Here is a 27175-nt window from a genome sequence, read left to right as displayed (position 1 = left end):
ATCTCCAAATTCATCCCACCCCCCCTTCCCCCTTAGTATCCATACGTGTGTTCTCTACATCTGTGTCTCTCTTTCTGCTTTGAAAATGAGATCATCTCTACCATTTTAAAAATAAATTTATTTATTTATTTTTGGCTGTGTTGGGTCTTTGTTTCTGTGCGAGGGCTTTCTCTAGTTGCTGCGAGCGGGGGCTACTCTTCATCGCGGTGCGCGGGCCTCTCACTATCGCAGCCTCTCTTGTTGCATAGGCTCCAGACGCGCAGGCTCAGTAATTGTGGCTCACAGGCCCGGTTGCTCCGCAGCATGTGGGATCTTCCCAGACCAGGGCTCGAACCAGTGTCCCCTGCATTGGCAGGCAGACTCTCAACCACCACGCCACCAGGGAAGCCCTATTTTTAGATTTTTAAGGAACCTCCATACTGCTCTCCATAGTGGCTGTATCAATTTCCATTCCCACCAACAGTGCAAGAGGGTTCCCTTTTCTCCACACCTTCTCCAGCATTTGTTGTTTGTAGATTTTTTGATGATGCCCATTCTAGCTGGTGTGAGGTGATACCTCATTGTAGTTTTGATTTGCATTTCTCTAACAATTAGTGATGCTGAGCAGCTTTTCATGTGCCTCTTGGTCATCTGTGTGTCTTCCTTGGAGAAATGTCTATTTAGGTCTTCTGCCCATTTTTTGGTTGGGTTGTTTGTTTTTTTGATATTGAGTTGCATGAGCTGTTTGTATATTTTGGAGATTAATCCTTTGTCAGTTGGTTCGTTTGCAAATATTTCTCCCATTCTGAGGGTTGTCTTTTCCTTTTGTTTATGGTTTCCTTTGCTGTGCAAAAGCTTTTAAGTTTCATTAGGTCCCATTTGTTTATTTTTGTTTTTATTTCCATTTCTCTAGGAGGTGGGTCAAAAAGGATCTTGCTGTGATTTATGTCATAGAGTGTTCTGCCTATGTTTTCCTCTAAGAGTTTTATAGTGTCTGGCCTTACACTTCGGTCTTTAATCCATTTTGAGTTTATTTTTGTGTATGGTGTTAGGGAGTGTTCTAATTTCATTCTTTTACATGTAGCTGTCCAGTTTTCCCAGCACCACTTATGAAGAGGCTGTCTTCTCCATTGTATATTCTGGCCTCCTTTGTCATGGATTAGGTGACCATAGGTTGTCAGGAGTTTTGTTTAGCTCTTAGTATAGGAAACCTGAAATAATAATACTTATACAAGATAGAAGTTCCTTTTTCTCACATGTAAAAGAAGCATAGAGAATTGGTGTACCTCAGAGGCAGGACATGAAGATTCTTTGCCTGTGGGTGAAAGCAAATTGCTTCTGGTATTTTAGGCTTATTGTGATAGAGAGAAAAGCATTTGTAGCCGTAATGACTGCATACTAGATGGCCAGAGTGCTGTCAGTTTGCTTCAGTACAGACAGCTTTAGGTAGAGTGGTAGCAACAGAGGTTACTGATTAAGCTTTTGATAATCCACTATCATGCTCTAAGATCCATCTAGTCACTACACATGTTAAGCATGTGAGTTAAATGAGGACATAATAGAAATCACCATTCCTTTAGGTTTTTTTGATGGTAGAACTCATGTCCAGACTTCTCTTAAAAATATAGCATTACTTTTGGTTTACTATTTTCTTAGGAAGAGACAGTCACAATAGTGCTCACTTTGGGCCAGGAAGCCAATGTGAGAATTCTGCTATTTACCAGATTTATCCATTCAGACTGTAATTCAGGAACTAGGGCAAATAACCAGAGGTTGGATTAACAGAAACTTTGTTCCCACCATGAGATGGACTTGGACTCAAACTTCATTTGTCACTGGATCCCCATAGGTAAGGCTCTGCTCTGCGCGTTTGTTGGGGAGCAGTGACATTCTGGGTCCTTAAGGGTTAGCACAAATCCAAAGCCATGTCGATAATTTGTGAAAGGTATATTTCCCTTTCTCTAGTACACAGTTACGTTGGTAAATGTATGCAGGTACTTTTGGTGAAGGGATAGAGGAAGATTTTCATAGGTTGTTACAATGTCCTTCCTCAAGGTTTCTCCTTTTCATTCACTGAATTGAGAGTCTGGATATTAGAAAATAGGCCAAGATTCTCTAGTGATGATTTAAGTCAAGTATGATGATTTAAGTCTAGGTTCACCAGGCTTAGGAAATTTTTCAGTTTTACAGGTCAAGTACATCCCTCATAGGCTGCCTATCTAGTTCAGTTTTAGAAACATCGTGATCGGTTAGCCACCATCAAAAGATCCCTGGAAGTCAAATCATTCTGCTATTATAATCACTGTATCTACTCTGTTTCTGGCACTTAAATCCTACTATTTAGTGTCTGCCCCTCTGGACATCCATCAACCGTGCTGAAATCAGGGAACTAATTTTAATAGCAGGATCTCCCACCTTCATCCCCAGAGTACAGTAGAAATTCAACAAAGCACTCTTCAAGGATTCTGGTTCTCTCTTCATCAATATTTTCTCCAGTGCCTTAGAAAAGGGAGTGTCTCTAGTCTTAGTTTCAGTATATGCTAGATATTGTGTATGATAAATCCATTCCAATATTTTTATCTCCTTAAGTCTCTGGAGCCATAGCATTTCAACTTCCTTCAGTGCTAGGCCACGGTGGAATCCGGGTTTCAGTTGACCAACCGAGTTAACAATTGGCTCAAGCTAAGGAGAATGAATGCAGAATCTCTGGTTAGTGTATCCATGCTAATAATTTGGCCCATAAAATTATGTTTCTAGTAGAATACCCAATATATTGTCTAGGCTTTTGCCAATATTAATTTTAGCAAAATTTTGCAATTCTTTTGGCATGTGAATCTTTTCCTTCCACGTTTGACTTTTTAAATTGGCCCCTAAGGACATGCTAGATCTTGAGCTAGTTACAAGTCTGCAGGGAATGAAGGATCACAGGTGTAAGGCAGGAGAACTGGAATTCCTGTAGGCGATAACTGTCTCAGATGAGGTCACTATATGGTCTTCAAGCAGGGCCACATGAGCATCTTTAGACAGGGGAAGAGGACTGCTTCTTTTGGTAAGAGAGGTGCAGTGGAGTTTGAGGGTACTCAGAATCATCTGGAGCCTCCCAAATGCCCTCATTCCAATTCTTGTGGCCCCCTTTCCCAAATAATGCCCTGACTTTCATATATGACATCTAGTGAGGACATGAATTCAACCTACATTGAAATTCAGTAACCGGCCAGATCTGACTCTGTGTTTCCTTTGCATCTGGCCATGACAGCCCTGTGACTTTAAGAGATAAAAAATTCTTTTAGAGGAGTCCTAAAAGCTCCCTGTTTCTCTAACAATACCTTAGTATGAGAATTTAAATTCTTTAGCCTGTCTTCATTTTTAAAAGCTCACAGAAGCTAATAGAGGCAGCCATCCCAACCCCTATTTTTATATTCCTTAGCCCCATGTAATAAGTGGGAAAACAATCAAAAGGGAAGCCAAAATCTGGCTTCAGTAGACACTTGATTCCAAATGACGAAAGATAGTCATTTACATTACATTTTACCATCTCACATACCATGGGTCACTAGTGTCCCATCATTTAATGATATCCCAATACTTATTCCAAGCCCAAATAGGTCAGATAAGTCAATCTAATGTTCCATGTCCTTGAAATCTGTTGATTGCAACCACTTATAGTCCAATTTTTGTGTTGGTCAGAGTTCTTTATTTGTAATCAATGAATTTCCTCTGGTTACCTTAAGCAGAAAGGAATTTATTCGGGGATATAGAGCTTAAAGAAGCATTACAAATGTTGAAGAAACAGACTTTAGGTAAGCTTCCAGGAATAACCCCAGTGTGCTCTTCCACATTCCAAAATGACCTTCCAAAGGAGTTACAGCATCTGCTATGATCCGGAAGCCACCACACTGCTGGTTCCATTCCATGCCAGAAATATGAATGCCTCTTGCCTTGCCTCTTCCCTGTACAGCTCGGTTTTGAATCAGTCGAATACAGGTGCATCTGATTGGTGGAATGTCAATCACCCTAGGTATCCTGCACAAGAACTGGGAAATACAATTTTTTATTTGTTTATTTGTCGTTGAGAAGACAGGAGCTACAGAGTGAAGAACTATCAAAATGTTAAGAAGGTGTTCAAAATATTTTTGGACATCTGAGAAGGAGCCTGGAGAAGAGAAAAGGGAAGAGCAGTAGGAATTTACTTCTTGGATTGGGTAGTAGGCCCACAAGGATTCGTTATTTATTTATTTATTTTGGCTGCACCGTGCCGCTTGCAGGATCTTAGTTCCCCCACCAGGGATCGAACCCGCACCTTTGGCAGTGAAATCGTGGAGTCCTAACCACTGGACCGCCAGGGAATTCCCAGGATTTATTATTTTTCTAATACTTTATAATGAATACATATGTGTATTAGTCTGGCTTCTCCAGAGAAACAGACCAATAAGATCGTTCTATCTATCTATCTATCTACCTATCTATCTATCTATCTATCTATCTATCTATCTATCTATCAGGAATTATCCTACGTGAATATGGAAGCTGAAAGGTCCCAAGATCTGCAGTCGGCAAGCTGGAGACCCAGGAGAGCCAATGATAGAGTTCCAGTCTGAGTCTGAAGGCTAAAGACCAATGTCCCAGCTCAAACACCATTAGGCAGAGGGTAAGAATTCTTTCTCACTCAGCCTTTTACCCTACTCAGGCCTTCAAAAGGCCCACCCACAAGGGGGAGGGCAATTGGCTTTATTCAATCCACCAATTCAAATGCTAATCTCAACCAGAAGCACCCTGGCAGACACACCCAGAAGTAATGTTTAAACCAAATATCTGGTCACTCTGTGACCCAGTCAAATTGACACACATCAATTTTATATACATATCAAAGAATACTATTTTCATTATAAGATATAAAAAAGGATTTTGGGACAACTACAAGTGACTGATGGCCACTACAAAATATAGTCCCTGTTCTTAAGGTTTTGACTGAGTTTAAGTGTAAATGCTAGGGGAAGGAGCAGTTTTTTAAGTTGCTATTAGTCATTTGTATCTTGGTTTGAAGGCGAATGAGTGGGTTGTTGAATGGAGTTTGGAGAGAGAGAGAGAGTTTAATCTAGGTATTTGAGGAATGGAAAGGTTGAGGGAACCATTAGAGGAATAAAGGAGGAAAGAATGGGAGTTTGAGGGCTCTAAGACAGATTTCTGCTATTTCACATTTTGGTTGGAACTGCGCTAACTCCTGGCACTTGCTTGAGGCAGTTTTCATTTTTATTTTTTCACCTTAAAGGATATTGGAATTTTCATGGGACTTCCCTGGTGGTCCAGTGGTTAAGACTCTGCGCTCCCAATGCAGGGGGCCCTGGTTCGATCCCTGGTCAGGGAACTAGATCCCACGTGCTGCAGCTAAGACCCGGTGCAGCCAAATAAATAAATAAATATTAAAAAATAAAAATAAAGAAAAAATAAAGGATATTGGCATTTTCAGGTGTCAACAGATTATTTCCAATCTGTTATGTATCTATCAGTATGCCCAGTTTTCATTTTTTCACATACATGGCAGGACTCTGAATTAAAACTTGCTCTTCCAGCCTTTCTTTCTGGTTCTCGGGGTATTAGTCCACACTATTAGAAAGCACAGGTGGGGTCATATACTTCATTATGTGCTGCTATTTGTTTCAGTCTTGGATTGGAGGAGCCAATGAGCAGAAATTGCACAAGGGAACTTTCTTCAAACCTTCAGTTTATGAATAATGCATAACTCGCCGTGACTCATCAAAAGCAATGGTAAACAAATCCCCAACAGTTGGCCACCTCCTCAGCAATCCACAGACAGTGGTCCCACCCCTTGCAAACTGTGAACGGCAATATTTGAAGGTAGCAATGGAAATTGGTGGTGCTGGTTTATCTTTAGCATCGCCCATATGCTTATTGGCACACAGTTAAGTCAGAAAAGTGACTGAGGCAAGCAAAGAGAAAAAGGTGTCCCAACTACTAAGGTATCTGGAATCTGTAGAAATGCAAGCTGTTCCCTATCCCACCCCACAGAAGTGCTCTTTCCCTGATCTTTTTCCTGTTATAAATGGGGAGCCCCACCATTATTATAGTCTGACAGTCCTGGCTTCAAATTCTGCCTCTGCTACTTTTGAACTTTATGTCATTGGGCAAGTTACTTAACTTTTTTTTTTTTGAATTTTATTTTATTTATTCTTTTATACAGCAGGTTCTTACTAGTTATCCATTTTATACATATTAGTGTATATATGTCAATCCCAAGTTACTTAACTTTTCTTCTTTTATTTTAGTTTCGTCTCATCTTTCCATCCTGGCCTCCATTCAGTAAGAAGGGATAGTAGCAATACTTATCTCTAAACACTCAGGGCTCTTAATTATGAACAACAGCAGCTGACTCATGCTGATTAGGCAGAAAAGATATTGGGTAGCTCACAGAGCAGTTGGCAAGGCTAGAGAAGCAGGCTTAAGGCTAAGCTTCTGGGGTCAAGGCCTGAAACTATGCTGCAGAAGTGACCCAATAAGGAAGCTGCTGACCCTGCTTTCCCCCAGAGCCCAGAGTGGCTGCCGGGAATGCACACTCTACTGGAGCTCTGCCAGCACTGATACTTCTGGGCCAGGAACTGTTCTTACAACAACTGGTACCCCAGAAGACTGGATGCCTCTGCCACCACCCTTGTCAGCAAGTGGGTCCCAGGTATCGCCTCCTTCCTCTGGTTCATCTTTTCTGATTAAACTGTTGCCTGGGAGCATCTTAGTGGCAGATCATAGGCGTCATGCCTTTGTTCTAGCTGCTGAGGTCTCTGGGGAAGCAAATTTTCTGACTTGACTTTAGGGAGGCAGACCTCATAAGGCAGGGAACTGCCCAAACATAGCTAAATGCACAAAAGGTGAGAGGCAACCCGAAAACATGACGTACATTCTCTCTCAAAGTGTGGTGAACACCAAGCAGGTATGTCCAATGTTTGGCATGCTTTTGGGGTTCATTAATTCTTGTTCCCTTTTCTTCTTTATCAGAAATATCCATCTGCTCATTGGATTCACCCCCAGGCTGGTTTCTACATAGGCAGGATTTGTAAACAAAGTGATGGAACCTTTGACCCAGTTTGGCCCACTTGGAAGGGTCTCTACTTCCTAGGGCCATTCCTTGGATGGACTTGACCTCTTGGCTCCTGACCTTATCTGCCCTGACCTATGGGACCTACTCACTCCTTCCTCTTACACTTGACCTTCCTCTTACACTTGACCTTTTGATCACTATACCTTTTGCTTGCTCATGACCACAGCAACCCACTCACACTCTCCACCCCCCCCCCATTTTTATCCTAAGATCTTGGTCTCTTGCCTTTTAGTTTATAATGAATCCTGATACCAACTGGATTCTCTCCTTGCCATGACTTCTGAACAGTTTATGCAGCATTTTCATATTTTGCATAATCATTGAAGGAGATCTTATAAGAAATATTCGAAGACTTTTTTAGGTTTATAAAATAACTACCAAATTAACTATTGTTAATGAAAGAGAAGTGAAGAAAGTCTGAAATGGAGATAGACGAAGACAAAAGAAACAGTTACAGAATGTTTCCCTATCACTTACCCCATTCTCCTACTCCTCTTTTTAAGAAGTAATTCATTAGGACTTTGTATATAGAGGGCAAAAGAAAACTAAAACAACTTGCTCCAAGAAATACGCTTACTGATAACATTTCCCCAAACTCTCTTAAGACGGACTCTGCTTTCTCTTTCATGCAACTGCACTTGCTAAATTTCTAGAACTTCTTCCTAACTAACAAAGGGCAGCATTTTCAACATTAACAGCCTGGTATCTAGCTGTTGGGACTCTGTGGGCTAAGAGAATGCCTTGAGGAGCTGGGGAGAAAGCAGTATGATCCTGTTCTAGCATCATGGCTCAGGGAGCCAGGAATTATTTATCTATGATTATTTATTCAAATTTTCCTGCTATCTCTCAACTTCATTTGACCATCTGGGAAATGTTCTGCTCAATTGACAGGAAATGTCCTCAAAAGTCCTTAGGCTTGTTTGTATCTTTGGATGTGATCTAGAGTAGTATAAACAAGCAGATACAGAAGATGATTCTTGTTCAGAGTTGTCACAGTATAGTGGCTGACCCTCAGGATAAAGGCAATTGAAGTCGTGTACTGTTTTACATCATGGATCTCCGTCAGAGAGCAGCGTTCTACCGGAGAAAGTTTCAAAGAGTTACCAAATCTTTCTTGCTCAATTGTATCCCTCAAAATAAGGCATTATTAGAGAAAGACTGAGGACATCAGATCAAAAAGAGCTAACACATCTTAAGAAAAGTGTCTTTGAGTGTGGCTCCATCTCTATTTACAATGGTGGGAGAACTATACTTAGACCACTTTGTTTAATTTAATTTAATTTATTTTTTATACAGCAGGTTCTTATTAGTTATCTATTTTATACATATTAGTGTATATATGTCAATCCCAACCTCCCAATTCATCCCGCCACCATCCCTCTCCCCGCCACTTTCCCCCCTTGGTGTCCATACGTTTGTTCTCTACATCTGTGTCTCTATTGAGTCAGACCACTTTGAATCCCAGTTCTGCTACTTTTAGAAGAGCATTTTGGATGAGACATTCGTTCTACTATTATGTAACTTCTTTGTTTTACAAAAGTGAAGGACTTAAAGTGCAAATATACCAGAATCCTTTACTAGCATCTAAATTAACTAAGATTCATTAGCTTGGTGGCCATAAAGACCCTGAAAATAGGACAGAGAAAGGTAATTCCTGGTTCTAGAAAGGGCTAGAGCATAATACCATGGACGTGGCAGTTCTAGCTGGGGTGCCCAGGTCGTGGTGTCCTGTGACCTTGAAGCAGCCGGAGGAGGGAAACTGGCATAGCCAAAATCATGTTGAAAGAGAAATGGAGAGAATCTCTCAGGCAGACTCCATGTTCTGTTAAATTTTCCCTATACTTTGCCCTGCTTAGCATAGTTAGTTAAGCAGCAGGAGAAGTAGTAGTGGCAGATCAGAAAAAGTGCCCTATTGATGGGGGTGGGAATGAATAACAGGTGTATTCCTAGCTAGTTGATTTTATGCCAAAGGTATCCAGATCCACAGCCCTGTTGGGGAAGGAAATCCCAGACTTCCTGCCAAATTTCATCATGGGGACATATGAACCTTATTCTTTCTGGTTCAGTAATCTTGGTCCAGCTGCAAAAATAACTTGTGCATGAATTGCCAACAGAAACAGGTAAAGCTACTGGATGAGGACCAGGAGGATGGCAACCTCTCTGCCCCTTTATACATGTCTGGTGTTTGGAGGGTTGGTCTGGTTAATTTTGGCAAGTCTGTCTGCTGGGCTCCTAAACCCAGCTTCTAGGAGCTCAAGACACCTGTCCCATTCATCTTTCCCTGGGTCCGTTACAGACAATAAGTTCTAAGAGCAGTCTAAGACTGGTCAGAGACTCAATGCTGTGTTGAAAATATAGGCAAAATATTTCCATTATTCCACTGTCATAGAATAGAATGGAAGAACAGGAATGAGCTCTTTCATTCACCACGTCCAGGACAAGGCTCAGGTATGGAGGGGGGCTGCGTTTTCCCAGGATCACCTGAGGAGTGTTTGGTGGAAGTGGAAACTCTCCAAAAAGGAATTAGAAATTACCAGTGGGCATGATTATTACCTCTCACCATCAGGTGGAGTTTGTGCAGTAAACTGTTATTAATAAAAAGGGAATAAATATCTTCTCCATGTTTCAGTGTTTTTCTCACCGAGTGAACCAAAACCATATGTTTGCTAATACGCAGTTTTACATAAATTGTGGCGGGAAGGCACTTGTTTTACCAGTTTAATGCAGCACTAGATTTTAGGGAAATACCACTTTGTTCTGGAGGGACAGTGATGGCTTTTTATGCACAGCAAATTCTTGGGCCCTGAAATATTGCTTTGTACTTCCTGACTGTCTCGCTAGGCTGCCTGTGACTCACAGTATAAGAATCCTTTAATTATTCTGAAACCGGCTGGCTGGCTGTGTTTTTTCTTCTGTCCTTCCGTTTCTATCTCTCAGACAGTGTTAGTTCTCCAGGTTTGAAGCTTTCTTTTCTACTAGCGTCTCTTGTGCCATGCAGCCGTTGGGGGTGCCTGCGTGGCATGTCCCTGCCCTGCAGCAGTGCAGGTGTCCCTCTCCGTATTCAGGGAGAGCCCTAGCCTAGTTCCCAGTCCTCAGCTAGGAGGGGGCCTCAAGAAAAAATGAACCAGAGCCAGCCAGCCCCTCTGGCTGTGACTGTGTTTTATTGGCTAACCTTCTGCTTTTTTCTTTTAGACAAAGCCCATCATGGTTCATCTTTTCAGTTTTTCTTTTCTCACAAAGGATCCATTTTGAGAGGCTTTCCTTTTAACCAAGAAGATACAGTTTTCTGGCCAGACTTCTCATTGTTGACACAAGGGGCCAAACCACCTCTCCCCTTTCTGTTTTTCTGGCATGTCTCCCTGACCCAGCGTAAGCCAGCACCTTCATACAGAGAACTTAACTGGTCCTGAGGAGACGTTCATTCACCTGTTGCATAAATACTTACCAGGGGACTTCCCTGGTGGCGCAGTGGTTAAGAATCCGCCCGCCAATGCAGGGGACACGGATTCGATTCCCGGTCCGGGAAGATCCCACATGCTGCGGAGCAACTAAGCCCGTGTGCCACAACTACTGAGCCTGCGCTCTAGAGCCTGCGAGCCACAACTACTGAGCCAACGTGCCACAACAACTGAAGCCTGCGCGCCTAGAGCCCGTGCTCCGCAGCAAGAGAAGCCACCACAATGAGAAGCCCACGCACCGCAACGAAGAGTAGCCCCTGCTCACTGCAACTAGAGAAAGCCCGCGGAGCAATGAAGACCCAACGCAGCCAAAAAACACAAACACAAAAACAAACAAACAAACAAAAAAAATACTTACCAAGAGTCTGCCTTAAGTATGGTGACCAACTACCCAATTTGCCTGCCACTGTCCTGGCTTTAGAACTGAAAGTACTATGTCCCAGGAACCCCCTTCGTTTTTGTTGTTGCTGTTGTTTTTGTTTTATTTATTTATTTATTTAATTTATTTTTATTGGAGTCTGGTTGCTTTACAATGTCGTGTTAGCCTCCACTGCACAACGAAATGAATCAGCCATACACATACAGAGATCCCCTCCCTTTCGGACTTCCCTCCCATTTAGGTTACTGCAGTGCACTAGGTGAGTTCCCTGTGCTATACAGCATGCTCCCATCAGTTGTCTATTTTATACATAGTATCAATAATGTATATGTGTCAACCCCAGTCTCCCAATTCCTCCATCCCCACCCCTTTCCCCCTTGGTATCCATACATTTGTTCTCTACGTCTGCGTCTCTATTTCTGCTTTGCAACTAAGATCATCTATACCATTTTTCTAGATTCCACATATGTGCGTTATTATACAATATTTGCTTTTCTCTTTCTGACTTACTTCACTCTGTATGACACTCTCCAAGTCCATCCACGTCTCTGCAAGTGACCCAATTTCATTCCTTTTTATGGCTGAGTAATATTCCATTGTATATATGTACCACATCTTCTTTATCCATTCCTCTGTCGATGGACATTTAGGTTGCTTCCATGACCTGGCTATTGTAAATAGTGCTGCTATGAACATTGGGGTGCATGTGTTTTTTTGAATTATGGTGTTCTCTGGGTATATGCCCAGTAGTGGGATTATTGGTTGTGCCGTGCGGCATGTAGGATCTTAGTTCCCTGACCAGAGATCAAACCTGTGCCCCCTGCATTGGAAGCATGGAGGCTTAACCACTGGACCAACTGGGAAGTCCCCCACCTCAGTTTTGAGAAAACTCAGACAACTGGTCACCCTAGCCCTAAGCTCAGCACTATCAAGGAGCTGAGTGTATAATGACTACCAGCTTCTCAGGTACTCAGTGACCCTCTGTGGTTGTAGTTTCTTTTCTCACAGAGCAAAGCATGACATGGTGGAAAGGGCACTTACCTAGAATGGGGGACCCTGGGCTCTGGTCCCAGATTGGCCACTAAAGAGTCAGGGGCTCAAGGACCGATCACTGAACTTCAGTTTCCTTCTCTGAAGAGTTGGATTTTGTGTTCTTTGACTTTTTTTTTTTAACAACCCAGATTCTACAGTTCTATTTCTAAAGCAACTTGATAAACCAATTCACACTAATTAGTATTACTAGGTAAGAAGTAGTAGGTAATAAGTTTCGGTTGACACTTGCTGATGATGCTAACATTTATAAGGTCCTTATTTGGTGTCAGACAACATCCATTATATTACTTCGTCCCCACAGTAACTCTTGGGGTGGGTGCTTTCTTTACTTCCATTTACAGATGAGAGACTCAAGGCCTAGAGAGGGTAAGTAATTTGCCCCAAATAACACAGAAAGTTGTGGATTAAAGATCAGAACCTGGGAGGTCTGACCTTCAAGTCCAAACTTGAACTGTTGCTCTCACTGGCTAGAGATAAGTCAACAGTTAAAATGAACAGGCTTATTGTTTTCCCTCAAAGGACTGGAAGAAGGAAACTGGCTGTTTGGAATGAGATCTTTGCATTCTGGGCTGCTAAAGGTTATGGTCCTGAAAATCAGAGCATGGTATTTAGGAAATTAGGGTTCTCAGCTCATAGTGAGCCCCCTCCCTGCTCTTTAAGACTAGCCAAAGCGACGACGGAACCAATTGCGAATTAGAGCATCCTTCATCCCCCACTGCTTCTTTCCTGTTTGTTTGGAAGCTTTAGGATATTTCCACTCCCTGCAGGATCCTGAAGCACTTTAGGTGCTGTTAGCAAGGCTCAGAGGGTCACTACCAACTGCTCCCACTGCCTCTCACTGTTGTTGGTCTGAGAAATGATTCCATTTAGATCTAGTTTGCCTAACAGCGTGTGTGTGGGTGTGTGTAGGGGGCGGAGTGGGGCAGTGTAGGAAGATTCTTACTAGGCACGTTTCTTCTCTTTCTTTGGAAAGGATGATTTGAAATATAAACAAAATAAGGCTGTGGGGTCACATTCACAGCAGCTGGCAGAGTTTCACTTAATTAAACTACTGTGATTGCTTTATTCATGTATTTCACTTGCCCCATTCCCTTCTTCTCTGACTCCTTACGAAGGCAACGCCATTTCATGGTGAAGGGGGGAGAAATTAAATGTTGTTAGTCTTTAAGACCAACACTAATTAGCAACTTTTATTTTATTGTGATTGCCTACGTGAAAGTATACAAAAGTAAAGTTATATTCTGAGAATGTGACTGCTTTGGACTGAAATGTTAAAGGGAATGAACAGTTCCTGGGAACTCACCCTCATTTGCTCTAAATTCCCCAGAGCACAGTGAAACACCAGTGCCAGGGGCAGGAAACGGAAACAAGGGCCAAAAGGGATGGTCAGTTGAGAAGCCAGCCATCAGCATGATCTTTCTAAAACCCAGGTCTGATCCACTTTCTCTCCCGCTGCAAAACCTGACACAGGTCTCCTGCCTGCTGGGTCAAGGAGAAGCGCCTTAGCCTGGCATGTTTCACAACCTGGCTCCATCTCTCTAGACTGTCGCCTCACATTCACCGCTACCTGCCCAAGGCTCCAATCACATGACCCCACCCCCCTTGCCCCACCATTATTCTTTTCACACCTCCATGACTTTTTCACAAGTGATTGCCTTTTCTTCTAATGCCTTTCACACCCACCACACCCCTGTCACCTGGTGAATTCCTCTCATCCTTTCAGTTGAAGTTCAAAGCTTGCCTTTTCTGTGAAACCTGTCTGGACTCCCCCTGGTGGAGTTGGTCTCTCCCTCTCTTGTGCATCCATATTATTTTGCATATTTTTATCAGGGAATTTATCACAATGTGTTGTCATTTTTATTGGCATGGCCGTCTCCTTCATTAGACCATGTCTTACTTATCCTTGTTATCCCCTTCCAATTTCAGAGTTTAGCACAAGCCAGGAAATACTTATTACATAGGAAGTACTTAGTAGATGCTTACTGAATGAGTACATTACAGCTGGTATGATCTGTCAATTATTATTTATTGTGTGTTTACTATGTGCAAAACATCATGTAGGTGCTGTATGTGCATGTGTATTGAGAGAGAGAGAGAAAAATCTGAAGTACATAGGTCACAGTCCTTCAAGAAACATAAAATCCTATATGAGATGAAGAATTAAAAAAGCTGAACAGAATAAATGTCATGCAGAGATACAAGCACATGGCTCTGAGAGTTTAGGGGAGGGGGAGTTGGATTGGGGTTGGGCGGGGGGAAGGAGGCATCACAGAATAGGTGGCATATGAAAGGATTTTGACAGATACAGAAATAATGGAGGAGTGGAGGCATCCAGCCTGGGGAAACAGTATGAACAAAGGCATGAAGATAAGGACAAAGTAATTTCCCTGGAACAAAAGGGTCTGAGAGTTCTAGTCTCACCATAACTAGGGAGACAGAACACTTTAAAAACATCTGAAATAAATCCCATCAATATCAATAAATGCATTTCCCCTAGTTGCCTATATTTGCATACTCTAAGCAGGAGTGGTGATTAATCACCTCCAAATTGCTCAGGGATATGAAGCAGGGTGTTCATAAGTCTTTAGCAGCGGGAAATGCTTGTTGCAAATAAACTACTTACAATTTACTTTGTAAGCATCATTTCTGTTGGGACTGTGCGGCAGATAATGGTAACAGTAGGTGTTAGCGCAGTCTTAACAGAAACACAAAGAAAATGTTCATAAGTGGCAGCCATTTCCCATTACAAACAAAGTTTTAATGGGCTTGGCGACAGTTCGAGAGACTTTCAAAATATAGCCAGAGAACACAAAGTTGGTTAATCCTTTACATGACAATTGTGTTTTGAAAATAAAAAGAAAACAAGCCAAAAATTTATTTCTCCTTTAGCAATCCTTTATGAAAATTAGACTTTAAAATCAGACATAAATGCGATATATGAACCAACCAGAAACTGTGCATGATCAGTTTCTAATTTAAGGAAGGAAGGCTTTTAATTTGCCAAGTTTATGTAATGTGTGGCAGCAACGAACAGTTTACAGATAGAAATTATAGTTTATATTGAAAAGTTTTAAACTTTACTTGGGGATCCACCATTACCAACAATATTTATGAAGCCCCTTGTTGTTACAGTATGAGGCCGGTGAAAGCAGTATCATGTAGATGTACTTCTTGCCTTCTATGTTACCACGTTGGACGGTTGGGTTCATGCATTCAAGGACTTGCAGATGTCAGAATAAAGATAACCAGCCAGCCGTGGTCTCTTGCATTTCCTCCTTACTCTTTACAAGTCAACATACCTTCACATTCATTTTTTCAGTTTTTCATAACCTGATGAAGTAAATAGAGCATGAAAAATGACCCTCAGTCTACCGATGAGGAAACTGAAAGGCAGAGATGGTCAACAAATTGCTCACAGACCACTGGTTATTGCCACAGAAAGAACCAGAACTCTTGCCTTCAGTCTTCGTGTCCATTGCTACACGACGGTGCTCCTGAATAAACTTATCTCACATAGAGTGTTGTAGAGATGGAGAGCAAGAGTAAATATCTGATTGCCATGGAGATCACTGTAAGGAAGGATGACAATTCCATGATAGACCAGAATGACTCAAAGGCAGCCTTGACGGTACCTCTAAGGTTAGAGCCCCACTAACATGGATATATCTGATGCTCATGTAACAAACATATTCCCACAAAAATTTGCATTTAAAATCTCCAAGTCCTTCATAGGAAACCAAAGAGCATCACATAACCAAAGCAGTAGACAACAACAACAGTAATCATAGTGAACATCTGTGGAGCGCTTGATCCACACCAAGTACTGTGCTAGGAGCTTCATACCCACCATATCCTTTAACAACAACTCTTTGAGGAAGGCACTGTTACTGTTGTGATACAGATGAGGAAACTGAAGCATAAGTTGTTTGTCAAGGTCTTACGACTAATAAACCACGGAGCAGAGAACTGAACCCACGCAGCCTGCCTCCAAAGCTGCAGTGCTTCCCCTACATTATTCCAACTCCTGTATGTCAACTGTAATGTCTGTGGGGTGAGGGAATGGAAAATGTGCAGGAGTGAGGGTTGAGTCTAACCCTGAAGATTGAGTTCAAGTGTCTGGTAACATCTGAGAAGGCAGAGCCCACAGGGAAAGCCCTCAGTCACAGGAACCCGGAACCAACCCCCAGTGCTGTGTCTCAACCAACAGATCTGTTAGCAGGCAAGTAAAGGGCATCTGAATGTCAAGGACCAAACTGCTTCTAATGTTTTCCCACCTCTGTTTTCCTCTTGTTCTTCAGAACTTTCTGGGTTTTTGTTGTGGTCGTTGTTGTTGTTCCATTTCAGGGGTAATTTTCTAGATCTTGACGTGGCTGCCTGTAGAATTATATTTCAATCCTCCAGAATCTTTAGCATGTTTTCTAACTCTTAGAAGACTCACTGCACCTAATGAGACAAAGAAAATATCCCTTAAACACGGGCGCAACAGACTGAATGTTTGTGTCCTTCCAAAATTCATATGTTGAAACCCTAATCCCAATGTGATGGTAGTTGAAAGTGGGGCCTTTGGGAGGTAATTAGGTCATGATGGTAGAGCCCTCATGAATGAGATTAGTGCCCTTATAAGAAGAGGCCGGAGAGCTAGCTAGCTCTCTTTTCTGCCATGTGAGGATAGAAAGAGATGTCAGCTACTTGCAACCTGGAAGAGGACCCTTACCAGGGCCCTGACCTCAGACCTCCAGCCTCTAGAGCTGCAAGAAATAAGTTTCTGTTGTTGATAAGCCATCCAGTCTATAGTATTTTGTTACAGCAGCCTGAACTAAGACAATGGGATATACAGAGCCTTCCTCTCGGTGGAGCATGCTTTCTGCTCAACCCCACATCCTGCCTCTGTTCCCAAAGCTTAGGTGGGAAGCAAAACCAAGCTGTCCTCCTGAGAACCCATCATTTACTCTCTACAGACCTGAGCCCTTCCTAGTGAATCCCAGAAGAAATGCTATGCAGCAGCCTTTGGAAATGAAATGTTTTTCTATTGAACCAGAAAATAATCACATCCTCCCACTTACTCTTTAGGGTACAAATTGATCTGACTTGATTTGTCAGAGAGCCAGAACTGCAGGCAAATAGACGCTGGAGAAATCAACCAGTCTTTTAAGGCAGCAGTAATTGTTACTCCTGTTGGCTGGCCGAGTGACTTGTATCTGGAGGAGATGCTCAGAATGACTCAGAGTGCCTGAGATGACAGAAACGCAGAGCGTTCCAGAGTGGGCTGTAACCGAGCAAGTGTTTCTTTCTGTCTTACAAGGGTTTGGTTTCATGTTTCCCCCCCTTTTCCTTCTTATCCTGACTCCTGGGGCTAGTATCCTCCGCAGAAACCAAAGGTGATGCATGTATACAACAGTGAGGAAAAATAGCTTGTGTGGGGATGAGAAGAGATGGGTATAAGTATTTAATCCACGGATGTGCCTATTTGTGCCTTGGTCATTAATAGACCCAAGAAGTGAGTAGGCACTACAGCAGAGGGGGTGAAGTCCTTTTGCTGGTGAGCTGTCCATTTTTTAATTAAAAAAAAAATAGTTTAAATACATAAGAAAACTGTGAAAAAACATAATTGACACATGTATCAACTACCCAGATTGAAGAGTTGCTATTTTGCCATATTATTGTTATTATTATTCCCTTCCCGTCTTCCCTTCATTCCTTCCTTAGAAACAAAATGTTACAGTATAGCTACATCTCTATACTTCCATCCCACTGTTTTATTCCTTTCTCTTTCTTTCCAGAGAGAAGTGCTATTACAGCATTAGACTTTATCTTTCTTGTTCATTAAAATTACTTTTACTATATAGATATATATGCAGAAAGAATATGTAGTCCTCTTTGAAGGTGGACTTTTAATATTAACCCTTGGGATATATTCTGAACGTACCTTTTAACAACTTTAAAAAATGTGTTTCTAACTCAATTTAACCTTTTTAAAAATTTATTTTATTGAAGTATAGTTGATTTACAATGCTGTGTTAATTTCTGCTGTACAGCAAAGTGATTCAGTTTTATATATATATGTATATTCACATTCTTTTTTATATTCTTTTCCGTTATGGTTTATCACAGGATATTGAATATAGTTCTCTGTGCTGTACAGTAGGACCTTGTTGTTTATCCATTCTATATATAATAGTTTGCATCTGCTAATCCCGAACTCCCGATCCATGCCTCCCCCACCTCTCTCCCCCTTGGCAACAACAAGTCTGTTTTCTGTATCTGTGAGTTTGTTTCTGTTTCATAGATAAGTTCATTTGTGTCATATTTTAGATTCCTCATATAAGTGATATCATATGGTATTTGTGTTTCTCTTTCTGACTTACTTCACTTAGTATGATTATTTCTAGGTCCACCTTTAACCACTTTTTACATGTGACATTATGTTGCAGTTTACCCATGTTAATACCAGTTGATCTAGTTCAATGATTTTAACTGCTGCATTGTATTGCTTTGCATGAATAACTCCAAATTTATTTCACTCTACCCTATTGATAAACATGTTTTCCCTACTACAAAAAATGCTGCAATACATCTTCTTGTTGAAGTCTCCTCAGGTCCATGTATGAGGTTTTCTCTTCAGGGTCTGTCTATACCTAAGAGTGGAATTGCTGGGTTACGAGGTTCCTTAAATTTTACATTTAATTACCAAATTGTTAAACTGTGCACTTAAAAATAGTTCATATAGCATTCCCCTAGTGGTTAGACTAATAGAGGAATAAGCTGTAGTAAACCAATAGCAACAAGACATAACAAAAAACTAGTTGAATCAGGCAAATTGTGTTTATTTCCTGTAACCTAGTCCATGATATTTATGGTTGTATTTCCCTTCTTGAAATCAGAGTATAATACAATCTGTATCCTCCTTGACATAAAATACCTAGACCCTATATTATTAGAGTCTCTATAATAATACATCTCTATATTATTCTACCATAAGTAGCTGGAGGAGAGGATCTAAGTTATCCCTCTGAACACCAAACCTTCATTCCATGGCTTTATCTTCAGACTTAGTTAAAATATATACCCAGGTTGGGCAATTAGCTTTGTTTTTCACATAACCTAAAACACTTGTAGAAAAACAGCTCTTGAAAATGGAAGAATGTACAAAGCACCTGGATAATATCGGAACATCTGATTCAGGGTCAAGGAGACCTCTGACCGTCAGAATAGAAACTGAAAAAGGTCTTTATTTCATTGTGTAACCAGCCTGTGTGTACATGTTTGAACACATTCACATCGATGCTCCACAGAGCTCTCTATCTGCCCTCTCTGCTGGACCTCCAACACCTTCCCCTCAGAGACTCCTCTAGTTATTTCAAGGAGGTCCCTGGGGTGTTTGTACAATACATCACTTGGGCTCAGAAACGAGTTTGCTCGTGTGCTTTGGCTCCGTTGTCAGGGGCCCTTTCCCTGTGTTGGATGACTGAGCCCTTAGTGAGAATGGGACCCCACTAAGCACATCTGTCGTCTTCCCTTCTTAGAGAGCCCAGGTTGCTTTGCACGCGTGGCAGAGTTGGGATAGGGTGAGTAAAGGAAGAGAGACGTGTCTCCAGCTTTGTCTCTGGGACTCTAAAGCAGCCTGGGTACCTAGATTTTCTTAAGGTCTTCCTTCAGCTTCTACCATAATGCCTCTTTTCTTAGAGATTCAAAATTAGTCCTGTGCAGTGAGCTTGAAGTCGGGGGAAGGGGGACTATTACTCCATCCCCACCATTGCCATCCTGCTGTCTCTTCTCTTCCCTAGGCACCTCATATCAGCACTCTCCCAAGTCTGTTCAATCTAAATCCCAAAGCCCCCAGGTACTGCGCTTCCTGGCAGGGGGGAGATGTGACCTAACTCTAGTCCCTTAGAACACATCTAAATCCCGCAGCAGTTCAAGCAAGACATCCTGTTGCAATAGTGTCACTAAAGATGTGAAGAGCCCCTTTGGGGGCGTTCACTGTTTTCCTCACATGGCAGGTCGGCAACAAGCACATGTGGAAGCCAACTGGTTGTGAATGGAGTAAAGAGCTGTAAGTAGACAGAAGAAAAAAGCTTGATTGGGGCTTAATCAACTCCCCCCCCCCCCGCAACATTTCTTAAAACACAGAATCGTGTTTGAAGAATCTTTAGATGTTTTCTAGTTCATCATCCCATCTATTTTATTTACCTACTTTGTATGACAAACGACCTCAAAAATTAGTGACTTAGAATGACAGTGGTGTGATATTTCTCACAGTTTGGTGGAGTGGTTTAGTTTCCTCTGTTGTTTTCACCTGGACTCACTTCAGTGTCTCTGTTAAACTGGGAGTGGGGGAGGGGATCCAAGATGGCCTCATTCACTGGTCTGCCCTTCAAATGGTCCTGGCTATCGGCTGGGGTGCCTCGTTCTCCTCCCTCAGCCTCTCATCCTAGTTGGCTAGACTGGGTTCTTTACATGGCGTTCTCAGGGCAGTGTTTCAAGAGTGGGGAAGCTGCTAGGCCTCTTGAGGGCTGGGCTCTGGAGCTCATACAGTGGCACTTCTGCCAATATTCGATTGGTGAAAACAAATTACGGGGCCAGCCCAGATTCAAGGCATAGAAACAGACACCACACTTTGATGGGAGTTGTTGCCAAGTATTGCAATCATATTTTTCAACCTACTACACCATTCAATCCCTGCTATAGCATCTGTGGTATTGTTCTAATTGAATAAGGCTAGTGAAAAGGTCCTTATTCTTTCTAGAGGCAACTTTTTCATGGAGAACACCCACAGCCTTCTCCCTTTAGATGAACATCCCCTTGGTTCAAAATAAGCATTAGGGTCACATCTTTCCTTATCCAGTACTGGGGAAGGGAAATCTTTAGTGAGATGAGCAAAAGAAAATTTACATTTAGGACACACAGATGGACTAACTTATTCTGTCAAAGTTCTGTTTGAGCTAGGTGTGCCTTTTGCAGGAGGCCACCTCATTCTGAAGAGCTAAATTGGGCCAGTGTGGGACTGAGGGGAAATAAAACTAATGAGCTGATTGGGTCTGTATCTTAGACCTAAGGAAAAAGGATAAAGGGGGCCCTTGAGGTTTCCAAGCTGTTCAGCTTAGTTCACTAGAGCAAGAGAGCAGATAAGTTAGTTGGGGAGAAAGCCGTAGTCAGGAAGAAAGCGTACCCAGGGCCATGTATCTCAGGAAATTAAGTATCGTCATAAGTAGCTAGATGACATGAAGATTCCAGGGAGGCAAAAGGGTGCTATCGCAGTTCTGGTCTAGTGCCTTGTTATTTGTAGTGTATTCACTGGACCACCAGGAGAATCTTGGGCCCACCCCAGAACATGAATCAGAATCTGCATTTTAACAAGATCAAGTGCCCTGCATGCTTGTTGAAGTTTGAGGAGCACGGGTCTAGAGAGCCTTCTTGATGCCTTTAATTCACACCCCACGGGAGACCCACATAAATGTGGCCTTACTTCCAGTAAAGAACTGTGCTTGGTACCACCCAAGGCTTTCTGGGAGCAGAGAGGGCTCAGCCTCACTGTCTGTGGTCACCCACAGTCTACAGCCCTTTTCTCTAAGCAGGGGTTCTTAGCCATTTTAAAAAATAGTTTTATTGAGCTATAATCCACCTATACAATTCATCCATTTAAAGTGTACAATTCAGTGGTATTTATTCACAGATAGGTGCAACCACCACAGTCAGTTTTAGAACATTTTCATCACCTCAAGAAGAAATTTAGTAGCCTTTAGCGGTTACTCCCTCATCCTTCTATCCATACCCCCCTTCCATCTTGCCTTAAGGAACCACTAATCTACTTTCTATCTCTGTAGATTTGCCTATTCTGGACTTTCATATGAATGAAATCATGGAGCACGTGGTTCTTAACAGTTTTTGTATCGTGAAGACCCATCGAAACTCAAATGGAAGCAATGAACCCTCTGCCCAGAACATACAGACACAAGTGTATTCACCCAGAACTTCAAAAAGTTTCGTGCATCTTTTGAAGCCTTTAGGGAGCATCTTTAGGAAGCCAAGATTAAGAACTCATGCACTGTGGCCAGTCAGAATGGGTAGTTGTCGCAAGCAGGTCCTAAGCTGGTTTGAGCACTGCAGGCAGAAGGGATGGGACCACACAGGGACAGGTCACACGGGGTTATTACAGCCCCAAGGTGGGAAGTGACTAAAGCAACAAGCAAAGGACAGGCACCAAGTGTTTACAGAGCTGAAGAAGCTGTGTTTATAACACATAGTTTGCCAAGGAGGGGGTGATGGTGAACAGATGTGTCATTTGCAATTAAGCCTAAAGATGTTAATTATGCAAATGGAATCTCTGATTAGGGTTCTAAAAAAAGAACCCCATATATTATGGGGTGTTGGATGCGCACAATCAAGCCGTGCTTGCTGACTCTTCCTCCAGGTAATCACTGTTGGTGCCAGACTCCTCACCTGGGGGTCTTGTTTTCAATGTGCCACCTTGAGAGCCAGAGAGGGGTTCTGTGGAGGCACTTTCCAACTGCAGAACACTAAAGCTGGACATGGTCTTTGAGATCAGGGAGTATAGTCTGTCCTTGTCCAGAGGCAGAAACTGAGGCCCAGAGAAATTACGTGACTTGTCACTAACAGAGTGAGGATAAGAGCTCGTATCTCTTACATCACAGATTCACTTTCTCTTGCCTTATTACATCAAAGAGGACATAAATCAACTATCAATTTTCTCGTCAGGGTCTGCTTTAAATCTATGTGGAGTAAGGGCCAGGGGAATGATGTAAACAAAATATCTCCCTAACCCACTCAGGGTGTGCTTGTGCGTCTGTGTGTGGGGAAGGGGAAAGCAGGTAACGAGAATAACACAGGGCTTATACTCCAAGCTGTGTTAGTCATTAGAGCAGCCACTAGTCATCTGTGGCTATTTAAATTAAAATGAAATAAAATTTAAAATTTAGTTGCAGTAGTCACATTTCAAATGCTCAGTAGCTACTTGTGGCTGGTGGCTCCCATATTGGACAACACAGAACATTTCCATTACTGCAGGGCTTTCCAGAGTCTAGAGTCAGATTTTCTCAGTCTGAATCCCAGTTCTGCCACTTAGAGTAAAAGTTCGAGTGTATTATTTAATGCTTCCAAACCTCGATTTCCTCCTCTGTAAAATGGACATAGGCACCGTATCTGCCTCATTGGTTTGCTGTGAGAAGTATGAGTGTAAATGAGATAATGTGTGTCATGTGTTTCGCAAAAGGAGCTTACACTTATTAAGCACTAAATAAATGTCATTATCGTTGTCATTAAGCATCTCAGTATCCTGCTTAAGACTGTGCTGCTTCTTCTAATTGAAATGATGCAGTTTGTCCCCTGGCGGAGTAAAGAATGGCTTGCCGGGGGCACTAGGACGCCAAGAAGCCTAGGTCTTGGATGAGTTATAGAAGAAGGAGGTCAGGAACAGAGAGAGGGAGATGAGGAGGGGCTGGGGCTGAGGGAAGATGATCAGGGTCCTGGGAACAAGGAGAAGACACAGTGGTGTGAGCTGTGAGAAGTGCCAGAGGGCAGTCAAGATCGCCCCACTTCGTACGTTTGTCAAGGGCTGGCAGACAAGGGCCTTACTTAGCAGAGCCGTTGCTCTATCAGTCTGAGCGTGTGTTTAAAGGCTCATACCTCCTCACGTTCCTTGTGCTAACTTCTTGCCTGCTTTTCCACAAGAGGGAGGCAAGGGAAAGGAGAGAAGGAAATCGTACAAGTCCAGCTGGCTCTTTGCTGGCAGCTCTGGTCAAAGGTTTGCTGTGGAGGAAGCTGAAAATTCTGATTAAAATACGACTGCCTTTCACAGAAGCTCGCAGGTCTCAGCTGTGTTTTCCTTGAACCCATTACCTCCGTAGAGAGGATGCCTCCCAAAGGCTGTGTGTGATTCAGAAAGTCATACTTCACGGCCTCTCAGGAGGGCTGGGACAATTTTCACACCTGGCTGGAGGCTGTGCCAGCCTCCTAGCAACGCCCCCCAAATGGGTTCAGCAGCAGAGGACACAGAAGGTGTGAGCGGAGTGCAGAGAGGTGGCCGTCATCCAGGTAATTTGGCCTCATGGCATGCCACTCCACAATATCGATTGCGCTGCCAGGGCTCATAAAGCATTGTGTTAGGCATTGGGAGAAGGTATTAAAAAATAATTCTCTTTGCCCTTAGGGAATTTTCATGTAATTCAGGAGCTAGTGAGCCAAGGGACAAAAGGGCTTAGGGTGGCAGAGGGGAAGGAGCATTGCAATAGGATCTGCAGATGTATTTTATGCCCTGGTCTGCCATTAATTCGAAGTGTGACTTTGGGCCCAGCTATTGCAGTTTTCTGGGTCTCCTCTCTCTCATCATAGACACATTTAAGCTGATGGACTGGGTGATTTTAAAGTTCTCCATTTCTGGAACCCTGAGATTCTAATTTAGGTGTGGGGATATGAACATCTAGGCCATCTAGGAGGAAGATTCTTCTACTAGCAGTGTCAGATTTCTCAAAGTATGGGATGCCCAGTTCATTTGGATTTCAGGTAAACAATGAATAAATTTTTTTAGTGCATGTCCCATGCCATATTTGGGACACACCTATACTATGAGATTATCTGTTGTTTATCTGAAATCCAAATTTACTGGGCATTCTATATTCTATTTGGCAACTTATGCCTTCCACCAAACATATCTGCCCCTCTCACTACCTGGGGAGGGTGTTTCTGTCTCTCTCCATCCTTTTATTGGGACCTTCTGATTACTCTGGTCAGAATCTGCAAAATTCCTTGGCCTCATTTGACTGACAAGGATAACGGTGTTTAAGGCAAGGCCTTTGACTTCCTTTGGCTTACACTGCCTAGACACAAGCGCTAAGGTGTCTCTTCCTCTCCCTCTCTCTTGAAAGAGCCCCCGAGCAGGGCTGCTCATGGGGAAGAGGTAGGTAACTCTCCCTTTGTCCTGCTGCCCACCGCAGACCACATCCATCCCAATGACTCAGTGGACTTGCAGTCCTTTCTGAGGGCCCATTTATCATAGATATGCCGGAGTGTTCTGGCTCCAAGGTATAGATTTGGGAGGGGAGCAAAGGTCCCGTTTATCTTAAAGTTTAATCTTTTTTTCTCCAGTTTAGCTTTCACCAGTGAACTCTGCATTTGGGGGATTATTGGGTGCTTGCTGGCCTAGTAATAAACTGATACTTTCAGTCCCATTGGGCCAGTGCATTTCTGTGTTTTCCTGTCTGACCTAGAAGGGAGGAGCTTGGAGACTCAGGTCCCAAGCCACATATGTGGTTGTTGTCTCCACGGATCAGACTTACTGACCTATCTAGATCCAGCCCCGAATGAAAAAAAAGAAAAAAAAGTGAACAGCATGTGATGTCATCAGGCTAGAACAGGTGAGAATGGTCAGATCCAGGTCATCCTGGGACACTTCTCATTTACTTAGAGAAATGATCTGGGAGCTTTATGTTGTAAATGACTGCTTGCTATATGAAAGACAGTGGGGAGGGCTCTAGTCCGGTTATCCAGCCCTGACAATTCTAGTTATAGACCTTTACAATGAGATGGTTTTCGGAAGATATCTCTTGATATCCAGTGGATGCCATCATCCTAGTCTTTGGGATTTTCCTAGTACGGGTTCTTTATTTCTTGCCTGGACCTTTGCCACACACAGCATTTTAAGTCCGTGCCTCCTATACTTGGCTTTCCTAAACCCAGGTCTGATTATGTCACCGTGCTGCCTAAAAGCTTACCCTTTCCTGCAGAAGCAAGTCCAGTCCGTGCCTCCTATACTTGGCTTTCCTAAACCCAGGTCTGATTATGTCACCGTGCTGCCTAAAAGCTTACCCTTTCCTGCAGAAGCAAGTCCGAACTCCTGAGCATGGTCCACAAAGACTTACCAGGCAGGTATGACACTCTTTGCATTTCAGGTTTTTTTCCTGCTATCACCCTCCCTGCCCCCAGGCTTCTAGGTTGTAGCCTAAATAAAGGTTTACTTGTCTCCTAAATATTCTCCAACACATCTCCAAACCTTTGCACAATTTGGCCCTTCCACTTCTAATGCTCTTCCTCTTCTCTCTCTGGTGAACATTTTATTTTGAGAATTAACTCAAAGGTCAGCTCTCCAAAGTCTTCTTGAATTCCCCTCTCCCCGGTTGAGTGACAGTTCCCTTCCTCTGTGCTCTCAGATTCTACCCTATTGCGTTGCAACAAGCGGGCCAGGTATCTGTTTCTCCCTCTTGTCTAGGAGCTCCACGAGGGCAAACATCTTGTGTCTTTCATCTTTGTAGTCCCTCTTCAATGTCACATGCCTTTCCTATTTCCCCTATTACAGCGCCCAGCACAGCAGGGGCATCCAGTAAATGACTGTTGCATGCATGAGGACAATAGAGTATGGCCCAGAGAGCTGATATTTGAGTTAATTGTGGGATGTGTTTGAATTGTCAGACGAAATAAATCTTTGGGGTGGAAATGACTGCATTGAAATGTTAGTATAGGAACATGGGGCAGCCCATAAAGACCCAATAGATACTATAATTTAAATGAGGGATATTAAATCTTTATCTCAAGGCACAAATCAGAATAGAGCCACAGCATGAGACCCTTGTAATAGGATAACATCAGCATTAGTGTTAGCATTAGGTAATCCTTCCTTCTTTGGGGTAGAGAATGCCTGTTTTGGTATCAAACCACATCTCATCAACACGTATGTTGTGACTTATGGAAACGGTTATTTTCTTTGCCATGTAAGATTCAGTGGATCAGCAAAAAATCTCTGTTGGCAAGTACTTTGTGAGAGGCTGTGAAACTGGTCACAGGAGTAAAGGGTATTTTTTTGGCACTTTGCCTAAATGAAATCTGGAGGGATACCTCTTCTAATACTTTATTTCCTTCAGTACACATTGGGCATAAATTTAGCTCTCAAAGCCTAAAGGTTTTAATGGGAAAACCCGCAAAGCTAGAAGCAGTCTAGAGAAAGACAACTGGACTTAAGAGTCAAGAGTCCGGTCCCAGCTCTGTTACTAACCCAGTGGGTGATCCTGGGGAAGTCACACAACCTCTGAGGGCCTCAGCTTCTCCATCTTTATATCAAGAGGGTCCTACTAGGGATCTCTGAAGATAGTTCTCTGCTTTATCATTTTGATCCTACGTGCTGCTCTGCAGGGACAGATTGTGAACTAAATGAAGCTTAAGCGTCAGGGATCTTTGCTTGCACAGCTC

At 42.7% G+C, this 27175-nt stretch overlaps 2 long non-coding RNA genes across 4 annotated transcripts in view; one reads left to right on the top strand and one right to left on the bottom strand.

The window, feature by feature from the left end:
• LOC309644263 overlaps window positions 1-27175 on the top strand; it is a 200341-nt gene that overhangs the window by 110294 nt on the left and 62872 nt on the right. The gene's annotated exons all lie outside the window — the stretch shown is intronic.
• On the bottom strand, window positions 8352-15104 carry LOC309644303. Its single transcript, XR_014254366.1, has 2 exons — window positions 10888-15104; window positions 8352-10516 (listed from the first exon to the last, which is right to left on the bottom strand). It is a non-coding gene; the product is annotated as an uncharacterized lncRNA (long non-coding RNA).

Source organism: Balaenoptera physalus, assembly GCF_965194825.1.
Source record: "Balaenoptera physalus genome assembly, chromosome: 15".
NCBI lineage: Eukaryota > Metazoa > Chordata > Mammalia > Artiodactyla > Balaenopteridae > Balaenoptera > Balaenoptera physalus.
Note: the sequence above shows the minus strand (reverse complement) of the source record. Positions and strands in the feature narration are given on the sequence as shown.